This window comes from Desmodus rotundus, chromosome 9 (genome assembly GCF_022682495.2).
Source record: "Desmodus rotundus isolate HL8 chromosome 9, HLdesRot8A.1, whole genome shotgun sequence".
Lineage (NCBI taxonomy): Eukaryota > Metazoa > Chordata > Mammalia > Chiroptera > Phyllostomidae > Desmodus > Desmodus rotundus.
In genome coordinates this window covers 15,961,071-15,978,163 of record NC_071395.1, presented here as the reverse complement: position 1 = coordinate 15,978,163, position 17,093 = coordinate 15,961,071, and the positions used below count along the sequence as shown (strand labels likewise).

Sequence of the window (17,093 nt, the reverse complement as noted above, 5' to 3'; positions counted from 1 at the left end):
AACAGTAGAGCAGACAGCTTTCCAGGAATAACCACATATACATTTGTGGAGCAAAGATCGTTTGCAGGCCAGGATCTTAGCAAATTGAATTTTTTTAAGTTTCCTCATTACTGGGGAGTTTGGCTCTCTTTAAACCTTTTTCTTCTATTTCATTTTCCTAATTGTTCTCTTTCTTTTCAATGTCACAGCTTAGAAAAATAGCATGTGTTGTTCTTCTTTCTAAACGGTGACTTTGTAATGGCATGCGTCATATAAATTACAGTATTTGTCATTTAAAGGACAAAAAATTGGAGAAAAAGAAAAAAAATCAAGAAAAAAAAAAGAAAATCTGTACTTTTTAAAATAGTAAGCCATGAGGCAAAAATAAAGTGATGTTTTGTGTCAGGAAGGAAAGTCCATGGCCTACATTAACATAAACACTGATATCCTAGTAACAAAATGCATTGATTTTTTTGGAATGGGAAAGCTGGTTTTGGTTCCTTTGGGATCTAGAATACCACTTTAACCAAAACTTCATTATTGTTCTTATTATTCATTATAAAATGTGCTGCTACAGTAGCTCTTTACAAAGCTGCTGAAATTTTTCTTTCCAGTCATTCACATTTTAAGAAATAGTGCAAAAATTTTCAATATTCATTTTGAGGGAAAATAAAGAAAAAGATCGTTATTTTTGTTTGGTTCATCCTAAAGAGGATGGACTTCGACACTGAAAAGAAGGCACCTAATCAACTGTACAGAATAGTAGTGACATATGGAACATAATATATGTATACTCCTTAAAGTTCAAGGCCTAGCATATGAAAATGTTCTCTGGAGCAATAAAGCAACCTGCATAGTTCATCAGAAGACTAATTGTATGACAGACCTAGAGGCAACAGCACAGCTGTTAGCACAAGTTGATCTAGAGGCTGCAAAAAAAGAAGAGGCATCACACCTGCAAATACCCGGAGATGGTTATAGGACTCGACATGTTAAGCAGCAATCACGTGGGGATCATACTTCGCCCCTCCAGACTGAGCTAAATTATGTACTTTTCCTCTACCACACAGAAGGGATCACTTCAGAAAGAAAAATGTAATTCAATATATTAAAACGTATCCAAAATATTCTCAAGTGTATCTGTAGTGTAGACAATTACTTGATCTTCAATTAATAGCTACCTTGACATTAGAGCTTATTCAGTATAATTAGTGCTCAATAAAAATAGCACAGAATGGACTTTAAAAATAACTCTAATGCTATACTCCTAATACTTAACTGTACACTTAAAACACTCTTTTACCCAGTAATTTCAACTTTGTCCCTTAATAAGCATATAAAAATTTAGTTAGTAAGTCATAAACTGAACTTGTTTAAGATCGAATCTGCATTTTGCCCATGAATGTCCTCTCTTGAACCTTTTTATCCTTAAATGGGAGTGATGCTGGTCAGTGATAGAGAAAGAGAAGGAAGGAAAGAAGAAACCAAGCAATCCACAAAATGACGTTCAGTTCCTGAATAATGAAAGGTTGATTATGTAAGTGTGTATGACAGCATTTCAAGGGAGAAACTTAATATTCTTTTACATAAAAGCATGACTTAGAGGCGAAAAATTAGGAAGTCAAATAGTATGGGACAACGGGAAGTGGGGTTAGAAGTGGAAGCTGGTGGAGGGCGTGCAGGAGTGCGTGGGACTCCGGGCGTGATTAGCCCATGGTGCGCCTGCCCCACTCCACAGAGAATCTCTTTGGCAACACATTAGAGAGGCCTGTGGGGGAAAGGGAACGAGAGTGGGGAGGGAGGATGAAGGAGACAAATTTATTCAGACCAACGATGAAAGTAAATCTTCCCCTAAAGAGTGTGAATAGCAATTTTATGTGTTAGAGTTTCAAAATAAATGAATAACACAGAATATCTCAATCACAAAATATTTTCATTGCAGTCTAAATATGTCTTACAGTTCTTACTCAAAAACACATTTTCAGAAATTTTTTGCAAAGTTGACAAGGCATTCTTTGAGTTTCTGGAAAAGCATGGGCCGAGGGAGATGAACAGTTTTGGGCTATTGGACTAACAACCTTGACGTCTTGGTTTGGGTTTCTTCAGTGGTAGACTTCGAGAGATGGCTTTGAGTCTGAGTAGTTAATTTGGGAGAAGTTCCACCAGCGAGTTACCGCTGGGGGCAAATGGAGCTCAGTCCTGCTGGAACTCTGAGAAACAGTGTAGAAACCAGTCAGTTATCCCAGTAAAGGGACGAGGGAGCTGGAGTATTTGTCCACCAATTCCCATCCTTCATTGGTTGAGAGCTGCTTCCAGCGACACCAGTTCTCTGGCAATTCCAGCATGTCATGAGTCCAGCCATCGGACAGGTAGTTCCGGGGGCTGGTGACAGCAGCCGTTGGCAGTGGATTGTACAGGGGGCACTGAATTCGACTACACACATGGAACTCACTTGACGTCTGTACGCTTTCCTTTCCATACCTGTAAAACGGGGATGGTCAAGGTGCTGTGAGGATTAAATGAGATAAAATAGTTTGGTGCCTGACCCTTAGCAAGCATTCAATAAATGATAGCTTTTTTCTATTTTAAGAAGACTCACAATTTTGCATATTTTTTGACTCAGGAATTGCTCATTTCAGAGTATATCAGAAGGAAATAATTATGAGTGTATATACATAATTAGCTATAATATTATTTGCACAATTATTAATATACATTCAAAGTTAGCTGTAACTTCAATCTACAACATTGTAAGCACTATTTATAATGGCGAAACATCCAGAAATAAAATAAATGTATAATAACAACCTGATTAAACATTGCTGAGTATTCTATGCTGCAATACAATGCAGTCAATAAAATGATACAATGAGTAAGTTATTTTTAATCCTCACATGAGGATATGCTCATTGCTTTTAGAGAGAGAGGAAGGGGGAGAGAGAGAGCGAAAAACATTGATGGGGGTCTCCTATATGCGCCGCTACCAAGGATCGAACCCAGAGCCTATGGATCTGCCCCAACCAGGAACTGAATCTGCAACATTTCGGTGTGTGGGATGATGCTCCAACCAATCGAGCCCCCGGCCAGGACAAGGGATACTATTTTATAACAATAAAAATATTATCAAAGTACTAAGCAAAAAAATCAAGGTACAAAACTATGTACATTATGACCGTGGTCCTTACATATGTTTACATACATGCATATGCATACATATAAGACAAACATGTATATGAAAATATTGGGAACATCAAATCGTTTTCAGTGGTTACCTGTGGAAGCTGTGATAATGGATGACATTAATTTTCTATTTTGGGGAGAGTGGTGGATCTGTATTCCCAAATTTGTCTACAATTTACATACAGTAAGTCCTCACTCAACATGGTCTATAGGTTCTGGGACTTGACATGAAACAACATATAACACAACCAATCTTACCTTAGGCTAATTGATGTAAACTGAGTTAAGTTTCTATGGCGTTTCATCAATGTTATAATGAAATGATGTTGAATGAAACAACGTTATTTGAGGACCTTCGGTATATTGATTTTCTAACAAGAAAAAAGTAAAACACAAAGATCTTATTAATGTTTTAAGTAGGTTTTATGTAGAGTATTCACAGTAAAAATCTTCAGCATAGGATCGATAACAGCAGTTAGTCTTTCATCAGCTCACCTCAATCCACACATTAACATTATTAAATGCTTAACAAGTAATAACGTGCATTTAAAGATGACCTGGTAATCATATAAATGATAAAGCAAAGACAACAAAACAGGAGAAAAACACAGCCCTGTGGTTTTTGGATCTTGAGTACATGTGGCCAAAGTCCGTATGAGCAAGCATGGCGGTAACTGTGTTGACGATGGACTATCATTTTTTCTGAACTTCAGTTTGGTACACTCTGCTGAATAACCAGTCTGGGCAATTTCTTCATGCTCAGGTGGATGCCTCCCTGATACGCTGCAAGGACCACATTGTCCATTGGGGAAATAGACATCTGGCACATTCTTGTGCTGTACTTACGACAGGGACCAAGAGCTAGAGATGCAACAGGAAAGCTCCGTCTGACTTGGAGATTGAGGTGATAGCACTTGAACTGATCCTTTCAAAGTAAAAGGTGGCCATCCCCTCACTGGAGAGGAAGCAGCCCAAGTAAAGGCCTGGGAGCACTGCGAGTACGGTCAGTCACGGTGGAGTGTGCGTGTTGGGGGAGAGGCTGGCAAGGCAGGGAGGTGGGTTGGGGTCGTCAGGGGTAGTAGGGCAGGGGCTTGTTGTAGGAGATAGCCTGGCAACTGTGTGCAGGACAAATTGACAGGAGAGACTGGAGGAGGGAAGACCAACCGCAGTGCTCTTCTGAAATATTTCAGGGGAGGGATGAAGTCCGGTGTGGTGGTGTGGTTCACACGTGTGAGAGGCACTTCCCGATTTTCCAATTTTTATGGCTGTGTAGATGAAAGTATAGAGACAGGATAGAGACAAAAATGAACCAGAAGTCATTTTGATTCAGGCAGTCCAAAGTAAGATGGTACTGGTAAGTGAGAAAAAGCCGCAGGAGGAGAAGCGGCTATAAAGAAAAACAGCACATTTTAAATAGCTGTTTGGAGGCCATCTGTTGTCCTGACCCCCCAGAATGTTGCACAACCCCCAGTGGCACCTTCCTGCTGGCCACGGTTGTGTGTCTAACCTGGGGGTTGCAGGCATCCTCACCACCACTGCTGCTCACCCCAGCAGATCCCTGAGACAGGTCCCCTAAACAAGCTAAGCCAATCAGATTGCTTGCCTGATAATCGTGTCTCTTCAAATCAGGGCCAGTCCTCTTTGGTGAGAAGGTTAGCCTGGGGGCTTCCGGAGCTAGGGAGCCCACCGCTGAGGAAGCAATGCTTACACACGGAAACTGAGATGAGAAACGGAGAGAGCAATTCCCCGTGGCATCGAGTCCCTACTTTACCCTCTTGCCTAAATCAGATTGGTGACTTTTGTTCCATGAAATCAACTGAGCCCTAAATGACAGAGTAGCATCGCCATGAACAACAATAGCAACTAATGTGGCTTTTTGTGCTATGTCCCTAGATGTGTACCAACCTTAGTATTTACACGATTTGCCCCATTTAATACTTACTAGAACCCCTAAGAGGCAGATATTATTAGTATTTTCCATTTACTCTTATTCCCATTTCACAGATGAAGAAGACTGAGACTTAGATGAAATAACCTGCCCACGGTCACAGAGCAGCAAATGCAGAGCCCAGGACTAGAGCCACATGCTAAATGGCTAATGCAACCGCTGGAGTTGTCAGTAAGATGATTCCAAACTCATTTATTGAGTCTCAACACAAATCTCCCATATAAATTTTTAATAAGATTCTCGTCTGTTCTGCTCAATGAATTCCTGATGGGCATAAATAACATTTTGTTATTCTTGTCCAGTAGAAAGTATTATTGAATAACATGAAGCATGAGAAAGAAAAATCACCTCTCTGCTGTTGGGCCAGTTCGGTCAGGACAGAGTTTGGGAAAGGGTCGGAGAGGACACAGGAAACAGAAGTGGCGAGTGGCGTCAGGTTACAAGTGACCCACTCAGCATGGCTTCCCCCGAGAAAGAAATGTCAGGAATTCTCATTTCTCATTTCCATCTCCCATCTCTCTCTTACCAGCCATTGGCATAGATAATGGGGTACCATGGATTCTTCATTGATTGTGACTTAACTGCTTAGCTGCATTTGCCTTGTTTTCTCTGGATGTTTCGCTGACAATGAAATATGTACAGCTCCAGAGTTAATGCATATGTAAAGAGAATTCTTGTTTTCACAATCGGTATGCTTGATATGTTGTTCCTATATGCCTTGGTCTCTTCTTGCTCCCGATGCAAATTTGCTATCTGCTGGCAACTCTTAGTAAATGCCAGGGAACGCGCATAAGTGGTACCATTAGTTAGATTTTCAGCTGAAAAATCTGGTAGGGCAGAATGTTTGTAATTTTTGGATAAAATGAAGTAAAGGAAGGAAGATAAGGGCCTTCCTGTAGATTTCAATTCTCTCTGTTATCGTCTTAACCATTATCAGGGTTCACTGCCATGGCTAAGACCATGTCCCCCGGAGTCACCTCAGCTGACTCCAAATTCAGGTCCTGCCCTTTCTCATCCTGTGGCCTTGCCTAAGTTCCTTAACCGTGCTTGTGCCTCCGTTTCCTCATCAACAGCACAAGGAGTGCACTAGAACCTAACTCACGGGTGGTTTTGAGGATTAAACGGGTTAAAGGGAAGAACGTGTTTCCGACTATATCTGGCATCCTGTACTGTTGCAATAAAGCGCCAGTGAGCGTTAGAGAGCAGTGAAGGCATGATTTGCAGGTTAGCGCACGGAGGATGCTCTTCCTGCTGCCTCCACCTACTCCCTAGATCACAGACAAATCTCATAGCATCCCGCTTTGTAAAATGAAGATGCTATTTATTAATAGAGCATGTTGATAAAAATTCCAATAAAATAGTAAAGAGATAATGGTTTATCAGTCCTAAATATTGTACTGCAAGTGATTTAACTATACATTTTTCCTAAATTTAATTAAACATATTCATTTTCCCTATGAGCTTATATTAGCTTACAGCAGAGTGACTGTTTATTATGTTCATTTCATATGTTTATAACATCATAGATATTACAAAAATAAACATTTCCTTTTAAAATATTATAGAAATAAACATTAATATTTGTTATAAGTTTGCAAAGCCAAAATTACTTTTTAATTGTTTATTTTAATAGATTATATGGGAATGGAAAAGTATTACCCAGGTAAACCACTATGATCTTCAAAATTGGTTTTGAAAGTACCAGAAAGTCCACCAAACTGGGAGTCAGACAACCTGGGTTCTGCTTCTGGTTTTGTCACCCAATTCTTTGGTCTTGGACAAGTCTAAGCTTTGTTCAGACTCCTCAATGAAATTATGTAGGACACCATTGTTGTAATATTGGTCAACAATAGGTCAGATGGTACCAAAAGGAGGCGGACCTGAGCCCCGCCTACATGGTGGCACTGTAAGTGCCCTCTTGGCACTGAGGTGGGAGAGGACCAGTGAGTGCAGTCTGTGAAATTGGAGGGCCTGGGTGCGTGTCCTTTCTCGACCACTTACCACTTGAATGACCTCGGTCCAGTGGCTTCGCCTTTATGTGCCCATTTCCTTATCTTTAAAAAGAGAGAAGGATAAATATGAACACCTACTCATGGGGCGCTGGGAAAACTAAGTTAGTTAATATGTATAGTCTCAGGAATAATTTGTGGTTTATTCATCCAGCACATTGTTTTGGAGCACCTATTGCCAAGCCCCATTCTAGGCACTTAGAATATCATCTCCCATTGGAGAAAGATAATAATAAAGATTAAACATAATGAGAAAGTGAATCCGATAGTATGTAAGGTAATAAGAAACACTATAGAAAAAAAGAAAAAAATTCAACAGAGAAATGACTCAGGGCTGCCAAAGCGAGTGGTGGGGTGGGGGAATTTTAAACAGGGATGAGAGAGGGTCTGATTGGGAAGGTGACATCTGAGGAAAGACTAAAAGCAGATGGGACAGGCAGCCATGTGGATGTCTGAGGGAAGCACATTCCACGCAGAGGTCATGGTCAGGGCCACTGCCCCTGAGAGGCTTGGGGCCAGTGAGACTGAGGAGAAGCAAAGGGGAGCAGCAGAGCAGCAGCAGCCAAAGTCAAAGAGGTCAGGGGTGGGGTCCTGGAAGGCCTGGGTGGCCATTATAAAGTCAGGCATTTTTTTCCTGAGTGGAAAGGGGTCATTGTGGGCAGAAGAATGGCAGAATAAATACTCAGTATTAACTACTATTAACGATTGTACTTTGGCCATGTGATGAAAAAATAGCGACTGATAATAGGCAGAGCTGTAACCGGGCAAACATAAAGTTGACATCTACACTGTCAGGTGTTGGCCTGCAGCGGGTACTCCTGCAGATGAGCAGAGATTAGCTTCTGGGAACTGCGCAGCAGGCGTCACACTGTAAGTGGGGGTCTGGGTCAGCACAGTCATTCCCAGGGTGGCCCAGCATCAGGCACGTCACCGTGCTGAAGGACAAAAGAAGCAGGATTCAAAATCCGATAAACCCAGTTCAGATCCTTTTCTCCCACTCCAGCTCCAGGACTGTGTATTCTAGAGAAAGTTGCTCAAACTCTCTGCACTTCATTTTTCTCATTGGTACAATGGAAGTATTAATATTTATTTTAAAGGGCTCTGTGAAGATTAAATGCACCATAAATATAAAATACTTCCACATGTAGTTTTGCTCAATAAATGGTAGTAATGACTATTGTCAAATGACAAGCACCAAGCCACAGGGGCAGGGCTCAGGTCTCTGGACTGTTAATATGTAGGGACCCAACCAGGTACCAAGACAGAGATTCAATCAAGAAGAAAAAGACTGAGACACAGCCCCCAGGGCTAGGACACATGGGGGGCGTGGTCTCCAGAGACATGGGAGGAGCTTTAACAGAGGTCGAGATCAGAATATGGTGCACACAGACTGATGAGATGCCAAGCTGTAACCTGGGAGGCCGGGGACAGAGACGGTCCTGGGCACTGGTGCAGGGCGGGATTGCCAAGTGAGAGGACCGTAGAGGGCCCTAGCTGGAGCATGGCCACGCTCAGGAAGCAGAGCCACTAGCAGGTGATTCCAGAAACAATCTCCACCCGTCCTTCTGGGCTCCATAATTCTCCATTTATAAGTATTGATAAATACTTTGAAACCAGCAAACATAATGGCAGTTTTCTACTTTGTGCTGTAAAGCCTAAAGCTTACTATAAGAATGGTAGCAGCAATTTGTTTCGCCTTTTTATTTTCAGCTCATATGTTATTTCATGGCTGATCAAAGGCATTGGTTGCAAAGGAGAGAATAAATCACACTTCTAAATAAACCACTAAAGAGTGTTAAATTGATTTAAGTGATTTTAGGAATATTAATATTTAAAACATCTCTGTCCCAAGCCTCTTTATGACTACCTATAGCAATAATAACTACCATTTCATTCTACCATTCTTCATTTTATAATATTACATAGTAAACTGTGGGAAAACATTATTTTTTAGCCCTTGAACAGAAGTATAAAATTTCAGCTGTTTATTTAGGTTCAAATATCTTGCATTTTATTCAGTCAATAAAAGTATACTCGATTAATGCATTTATTACAGTCTTTGCCTAGGTTGAGGTGAATAGAATGCAGTGTTTGCTTTTTATTATTGAAGAAAACTTTGCCTTTTACTTACATTTCCTTGCAGTAAATTTGATTTTAAGCTGCATGTATTTCAGGATTAGTCCCAGTCTGGAGAAATTTTCTAGCATCACAATTTGGCATCTTTGGCATATCTTAAAGTATTCTTAAAATTGCATAAATGAATCTCCTAGATTTTTTTTCACACATGGGAGAAGAAAAGGAATTTGCCGTGTTAAATGGAATATCAATGATTGTCCCTCAGGGGGACGGTCTGGGCACCAAAGTGTCCCAGGCATCCACTTTGGTGTTAGCAGTCACCCAGGCCGCACGGTTTGACAGCCAGCTGTGTGAGTGAAGACACGCTGGTGACAAATGCAAGCAGACACCGGGATCACAGGGCACGCATTCAAAGGCGTTTCTGATCTGCTCACCGTTTGTACTCACCCAGGTCCCCAGCCCAGCCCAGCGCCTGCTCATCATTTCCTTCTCCTCCCCAGCCTGTCTGCACCGTTTTCCGTACTTCAGCATCCTCCCCCTTCCTTTCCAAGGTCCCTCCAACTGCTGAGGTGTCAATGTGGCCTTCCTGCCACACGGCTCGCTGCGGAGTCTGTCCCGTGCCTGTCACTGCTCCGCGCTCTGTGCCACTAAGGCTCGTTTTGTCGATAACCATTTATTTGTTGCTGGAATAGTAACAGCCATTACATCTGACCTCGCTGTTTCATCAATTATGGATAGATTATTGGATGTGAACATCTGCAAGAGCTTGCTGTTGAACTCACCTCCTGGCTGGGATTAGATAAAGTACTAAACTGTTGTTTATTGTCAGGCCAAAACTCTACTGGGAAGGCAGGGAATTCCAAGAGCAGCAGAACCCCATCAGAGGTATCAAAAATCGTTTCATATTGCCACTGTTTCCCCCAAGATTCCAGCCATTTATTATTTACACTTATTACCAGTTGTTAGAACGTGCTTGATAAGAGCTCTTGGCAGGCATCACATTTCCATTCATTGTCTCATCTGTCAGAATGGAAAGGACTCACAAATTGTTTTCTTGTCTCTTTTCTCACGGTGAAAGGGTAATAGATGACGCTTTCTCCGTGTGCAAGCATTCAGAGGAAGACCTCCCTACCATGTTTTATTTTAAAGAAGCATGTTCACAGAGCCTGATACAAAAGTATCACATCATGGATCTACATTAGGGTTTCCCGAGTTTACCAGAATAATGGCTCGCGGTGGAAAGGATATCAAACTGTGTAGAGAGAATATGCTCCAAATGTTTTTCAAGGCTTCCGTGGATTTTGGAGAAGGGGGGAACAAGATGAAGTTTTATGGAAGTCTGCCGTAAGTGAGGAGGAGCCTAGTGAAAGGGGTTACGAATACATGATGGCTGTCCTGCCAGAGGGAAGCCGCATCCCCTGGTGGTAATTGGTTCACTCAGAAACACAGAAATTTCCCAGTGTTGGTGTTTATTAAAACCATCCAGGAAGTCACTCACTCATGTAATGACCATGCCATGGAAAGAATCAACCTGTATTGTCTCTCACTGATAAATGCAGAGGAGGAAAAGGCTTGAAGTTATTAAATTGCCCCTTTGGTTCTAAAGAGCCCTTTTACCTCTCGGTGCTTCTCAGTTTCACTCTTGGGGTATGAGAAAGAGATCCATTCGGAGTATCAAGTAAGGGAGTTGATGGTAAAGGTTCCTGTGGCGAGGAGAGAGACCCTATCCAAGGAACGCCCAGGATCAGTAGGCGACTGGGCCTCACACACTGAAAGAAAGATTCCTGGGAACTGGAGGCCCCCGGATGACGAGGGACTGAGTTTTCTTGTCCCCTCAGTGGCAGCAGTCGGTTTGATTTGCTCTGTTGACGTAAGTTGGTCACTGCCTCGTGTCCACTCATCTTTGAGCACCTTCTCACTGTGGTCATTACCGACTGCTCACTGGGTCCAGATCACCTAAGGGAACATGACTGGACTGAAACCAATTTAGCAGTTTTGAGCGGTATATTCCAATTTATTATTTAGGAAACCTTTACTTTTAACTCTAAGTGAAATTTTATCTTATTGTTTGGGAGTTTGAGAACCACATGGATGTGTAGAGAGAGTTTTAGAAGAGAGAAGATTCTTGGGGTGTTTTTGAGATACATTGCTATCCTCATATAGCTCTTGAAAGCACAATGTAAACTCCCAGCACATGCGCGATTAGCCAGCAACTCTAATTCAGTTTAGGAAACTTAAGGATAACTTTAATTTTTTATCAAATTCTTAAAAATTTCAGATTATACAAGAATAATTTGCTGATTTTGAAGAGCACTGGACATTGCAATTGTAACAGTTGTTCCTTAAGATAAATCAGATGCATTGTGGATTTAGCTCTCCTTGCTATCATCTATTCCACTGTAGGGACTTCGTTTATTTTTTTTTAAAGCAGTTCATTAAAATGATATGAGATTGTTCAAATCAAGGGAAAGCATGAAAATAAATTTTCAATGGAATGAAATGAGTCATCATTAAAAATTATTTTTTTGACATCAAATGAATTTATCAGATTTTAAATCCAAAGATGAATGATTGAAAACAATTAGGGCGTATCTCGAATTGCTAAATATATCAATGTAGAGTCCTAAAATCAAAGTCACATTTTTGAAATAGAGAATTCTAGATCATTTGGTCCCACCCCATTATCTGAAGCTCAGGGTAACCAAGTGACGTGTCTGAGATCATACCCTGAGCTCATGGCAAAAAGTACCTAGAACTCATGTCTTTTCACACTCAGCCCTTTCTGCACTGGACCATATGGCCTTTGCTTTATGTGCCGTCAGACAGCCCAAAGGATGAGCGCTGCGTTTCAGGAGGAAAGAGTGCACACTCCAAGTGATCGGTATGAATAGGAAGGCTGGACTAGGAACTCAAGAATAGTTTCAGCAAAACACAAAATACTGAGCTGCTTTTGTGTATTAGAGTTTACAGAGCTGCACACTTGCGGGCCCTTCGTGTGCATTCAGTGTAGCATCTTTGTAGGGAAGACACTGTGCCTTGCGGAAAGTGTGTGAGTCTCTAAGGGATGTGAGACCTGTTCTGTTTGCCCCACTTTTACCGTCTCCCACCATTGCCTGTCGCTGGCTCCGGGAAAGTGCCCTGACTGCTGTCGCTGCCCAGTCTGGTCCTCAGCCTGTTACTGCAGTGCTTGTCAGAAATCATTAGCCATTGATTTCTTTGACTAATGTTGCAGTTGATTGTCTGAGTCCTGTTCAGACACTGTAAATGAGGCAGAAACATCCTTTCTGCTCACCAACTGTGAAATGGCTAAAGGGGGTTCGAGTGCCAGAAATCAGAATAAATGTATTTCCTATAAGATTTGACAACGAGTTCAAGCAGAAGATGGCCACTTGATTTTTTATTTTTGCACTTCCTATTCCAGAGGAATAAATCAGTATCATTGCTTTTTTTCTCCTCAAAGTAATGCACTGTACTGAGCCGAGCGCTGAGCTTTCATGATGAAGCAGCACACTTCGGAGTTTGCGTACAGGACGTATAACGAACAAAACGTTAGTTGTGCTGGCTCTTTATGGTGGACAAGGAAGAAAGAGGTAAAAAGTGCGCCCTAGACAATGGATTCATCGCTTTATTTACAGACTAATCTGACGGATGCCCCTTCACGGTTTTACAGAAACTCTTTTGTCCAGATGGGTTTATTTAAACTCTTCTAGAACTCACAGACTTGTAGACAAGCTAGAAATAAAATGTTGAGATGCAGCTAAACCGTTGGGGCTTTATTCTCACCTGTTCCAGAGCATCCTGGATGCCCCTATACGTCTGGGAGCTTTGAGGAGGGAAGGCAGCCATATTTCAGCATTGGAAGAGCTGTCACATGGAAGGGGGACCAATTTGGGTTCTCCCACAAAACACAACCTTGGCTAGCAGGTGGAAGTTACAGGTTTTGCTTCGTCTTAACCAATAGTGTTCTCGTGTAACTCTCCAATGATCCAGTGGCTATCGTCCCAAGGGGGTAGTTTCCAATTGTGAACATTTTTCCCGTGAAGGCTAGATCAAGGTTTCTCGATAAAGCACTGTTCACATCTGCAGCTGGATCATTTACTGTGGCAGGGGCTCTCGGTGAATTGTGAGGTATCGAGCAGCATCCCTGGCTTTTAACTCACTAGATGCCACCAGCACCTCTACTGATGTAACAACCTAAAACTTCCCCCGACATTGCCAGACATCCCCAGGGGCCGAAATTCCCCCTGCCCCCACCATTTGAGAACTGATAGGGGAAAATCAAGCAGTTGCTTCATTCAAAGCCTTGGTATAGGTACTATTATGTTTTTCATGAAATGAAACATATTTTCATTTTTACCATGGTGCTTTCCATTTGTACCTTTATTTAGCTAACAGAAGTGTCCTATACATAACTGTGTTTCCAGCTTTTGCGGGCATAGTGGGAGGAAGGACAGATAAAGAGGCACATATACTATATAAATTTCAGGCTTATTATTTTTTACCTTTAAGCTTTCAGTTAGATTTTTTAAAAATAACATATGCGATTTTGGCAGCTAGCTCTGGCTCAGGGCTGCTTTCAGGAGCTTGTGACCTGTGCAGTCACAGAGGACTCTGTGTTTAGAAGGACCTTAGTACTTTTAAATGCCTCGTCTTATTGGAACTTTATCATGTCCCTTCAAGGTAGGCTTTATTCATTTCCATTTCATACCTGAGGAAATAAACTCAGAGGCATTAAATCACTTGACACATGTCACTCAGCTCACTAGTAGACCTGCCTGACTGGAGAGCCTATGATATTTGAAGAAAATTTGAACACCCAGAGGGAAATTTGATTAATTATCCCATAAGGCCCTTCCAAAGCCTGGCCTATGCCCTCAGAGTAAACGTCCCAGCTGATTTCTAATATTGAAGTAACTAAGAGCAGCGGGAGGGGGTGGTAGCTAGAGAAAGGAATGCACTGCATAAAGGGGGGAATACCAAAAATGTGATGTAAGAGTGGAATTAGAGTTTATTAAAAATTTTGCAAAATTCTAAAACATCCATGTTAGGTGGGCTAGATGCTAGGACTTACTCACATGCTAATTTCTATGGATTGGGTTCTTTTCCTTCCGAGACAATGCTGTGTGTGTGTGTGTCTGCGCGTCCCACCCAAGTTGTTGACGGGAGACAGTCTTGACTTAAACCCAATGCTCTCTTGAAGGCTGTTGGAAGAAAAGAATTTAAAGATTCTTAAAATCTGATTTTACAGCCCAGTTTTTCAGGGAATGTGTAGCATACTGCCAACATTATTCTTTTGCACATTATCATTTTTATGCTAAGTATTCTATTAATTTTGTTTTTAGGTGGCAGAGAGAAATTACTTCATTTTAAGAACTTGGGCTTTATTTGAAAATGTCTTTCCAAGTAAATACGTTCTATTCTAGTGGGAAGATAGAGCCCATTGCCTTTAACTCCTCTCGTGAAATTGTTTTCAAACCTTCATCTCCATCATTCACTGAAATCGTTGGAGCAATTGGGCCGAGCGTCTAGGGAGCTCTCAAATTTTATCAGGTGTGTTCCTGACTTTTCCAACTCCAGTAACCTCCTTCCTATGCACAGTTTGGCATTCACTGAAATGTGCACAGTAGCATGCTTAGTCAGTGTTTTTTCCTGTCTTTTGACCAAGTTTGATTGGGCCCATGAAATTGAAAGATATAGAATAAGTTTTCAATTTATCAAAATATTTTGTTCCTGAGATTCTCTATTCTCTCCTCTTTGTGATGCTAGATTTTAACCTTCCAGACCCTGGACTTGTTTCGAACATACTGCAGGCCACCAGGATCGTCACTCAGGCACGGCAGGTCCCTCAGATTCCGCGCCGTATTTCCTCACTCGAAGTATTCTTTGAAACAAGGCTCCTGTCTTTGTCCAAGGATTCTAACTGATTAACATTTATTACAAATTAAATTATACCTTGTCAACTTTAAAACATACATAAGTTTGCTTACTATAAGATCAATGTAAGACATCTTTCTTTTCCATAGAGTTCAAAATCTCACATTGTTTTCCCACTTACTTTTATGGGGTTCCTTATTTTTGTTTGAACAGGGACCTTTCCACTCCTCTCAGGTTGAACTACACAATTCACCCCTCTGCTGGCTTTGCTGTGAGTGCTCCTTACGCTCCCCACTGGCTGAGCTTACCCTCCTGCAGCAGTGCTCACATCCCTGAGGAACGGGGCCCTGCCCTTGATTCCCGTGAGCTGCTCTGACCAGGGTCCTCAGCACGGATTTCATGCCACCGACTGTCTCCCTGGTGGACAAGTATTGTCCTGTATTCTTCCCACTGCCTGTGTGGTTCCTGTTTGTAGGTAAAGGAGATATAGGCAGTTTCTTAAGCCACAAATAAAACGTGCGTCTTTACCTTGAGGGGGAAATTGGCACCAGGACTCATTCGCTGACGGCTGGTGAACAGACTCACAGAGACCCCCTGTCCCAGATCTAGATAGCACTCTCTATCCCCTTATGGTAGCCTTGCAGCGGCTCTCAGAACTGGCTTTTCTTTTTTACGCCTGAGGAAATTAAACTCAGGGAGCCTTCCTGGCCCAAATATATTGGGCATGCAAGCATTGAGACTTGAAACCGAGTCTTCTCACTCTAAGATCAGTATTCATTCCATATCCAGCTATATGACGAAGCTTCTATAGACTCAAAACAACCCCCAGACTGGGCAGGTTTTCTGGCCCTGTTGCTCCCTGAAACCACAGCACATTGGTGTGGAATGGGAGCCCTCAGCACCAAAGCACCTACTTGTAATTACAACCCTCTGATCTTTGGGCTGAGAACTCACACCTCTAAGATAAAATTGGGCCCTCCCATATGTTACTGTACTGCTTCAGGGTGCGTGGTGGCCCGGGGCATGGGCGAGGGGCCCAGTGTGAGCCCTGGAGAAACCTGCCTTCTGCCATCGCTAATTCACACAGTGGCCCCAGTCCCTGGTCTGGTCCACTGCAGGGCCGGGAGGACGTCTCTATTTCAGGTTTCCTAGGGTCTAATGTAGCACCTGGCATGCAGTAACAGTGTTTGCCAAAAGCAAACTATTTTTGGCACAAAATATAATATTCAATCTTAAAGTTCTAGAGTGTCATATAAAAATATATAAGCCAGAAAAGATCCTAGAAAGTCTCTTCCTAAGTTTTATATTTGAACTCAATGAAACCTCTTATAAATTCAAAATTCAGGGTTTCGCCCCTTAACTTAGAAGGGTCTATGTCAAATCACGTCTGACTAAATCTAGGGGTTATCAGTTATGCAGGGCCGAGTACAAAGAATAGTCTCAGTTTATATAAGGCTTCTTAAAAGCCTTGAAAATAAGAATTAAAAATGTGAACTTCGTAGGTTTAGTGGGAATTACAACGCTGGGTCAGTATGTGTCAGTGAGTAAGTTTTAATATCAGTGTATGCCAAGCACTCATTTGGTAACCATACCAAACCCAAGTTCTGTGAGGTGTTACAACGTCCCTATTGAAATCATTTCCCGAGTATCAGCTTTCAGAAAGTAAAGACGAACAACCAACACTGCCTCTAATGCCGAATCCACCGAGCTGCCGAGGCCAGGCCATCGCCCTCAGCTCGCGTTTCTGTCCTTCCTCACGCTGACTCTCCCCCAACGCTGTCAAATGACTCTCGCCAATTCTGTCTTAGACAATGTGTGACAAAGGATTTGCATCCAGGTCTACAGAGACTTCCTGTGGCCTTGGGTGTGTGATAGGTTGGATCGAGTCACAGTAAAGGCAGAAGAAAGAATGGAGATTTTGCTTTGCGTATCTTTCCTCCTCCTGGCCATTGAAAGGGAAAGAGAATAAAAAGGAAACTTATACCATACAGATGATGTCAGTGCTAAATTAAATTAATATCATGCAT

General features: G+C 42.0%; 1 protein-coding gene across 1 annotated transcript in view; it reads left to right on the top strand.

Moving 5' to 3' along the window:
- The window catches only part of TTC29 (tetratricopeptide repeat domain 29), a 145,082-nt gene that overhangs the window by 67,539 nt on the left and 60,450 nt on the right, over positions 1-17,093 (top strand). The gene's annotated exons all lie outside the window — the stretch shown is intronic.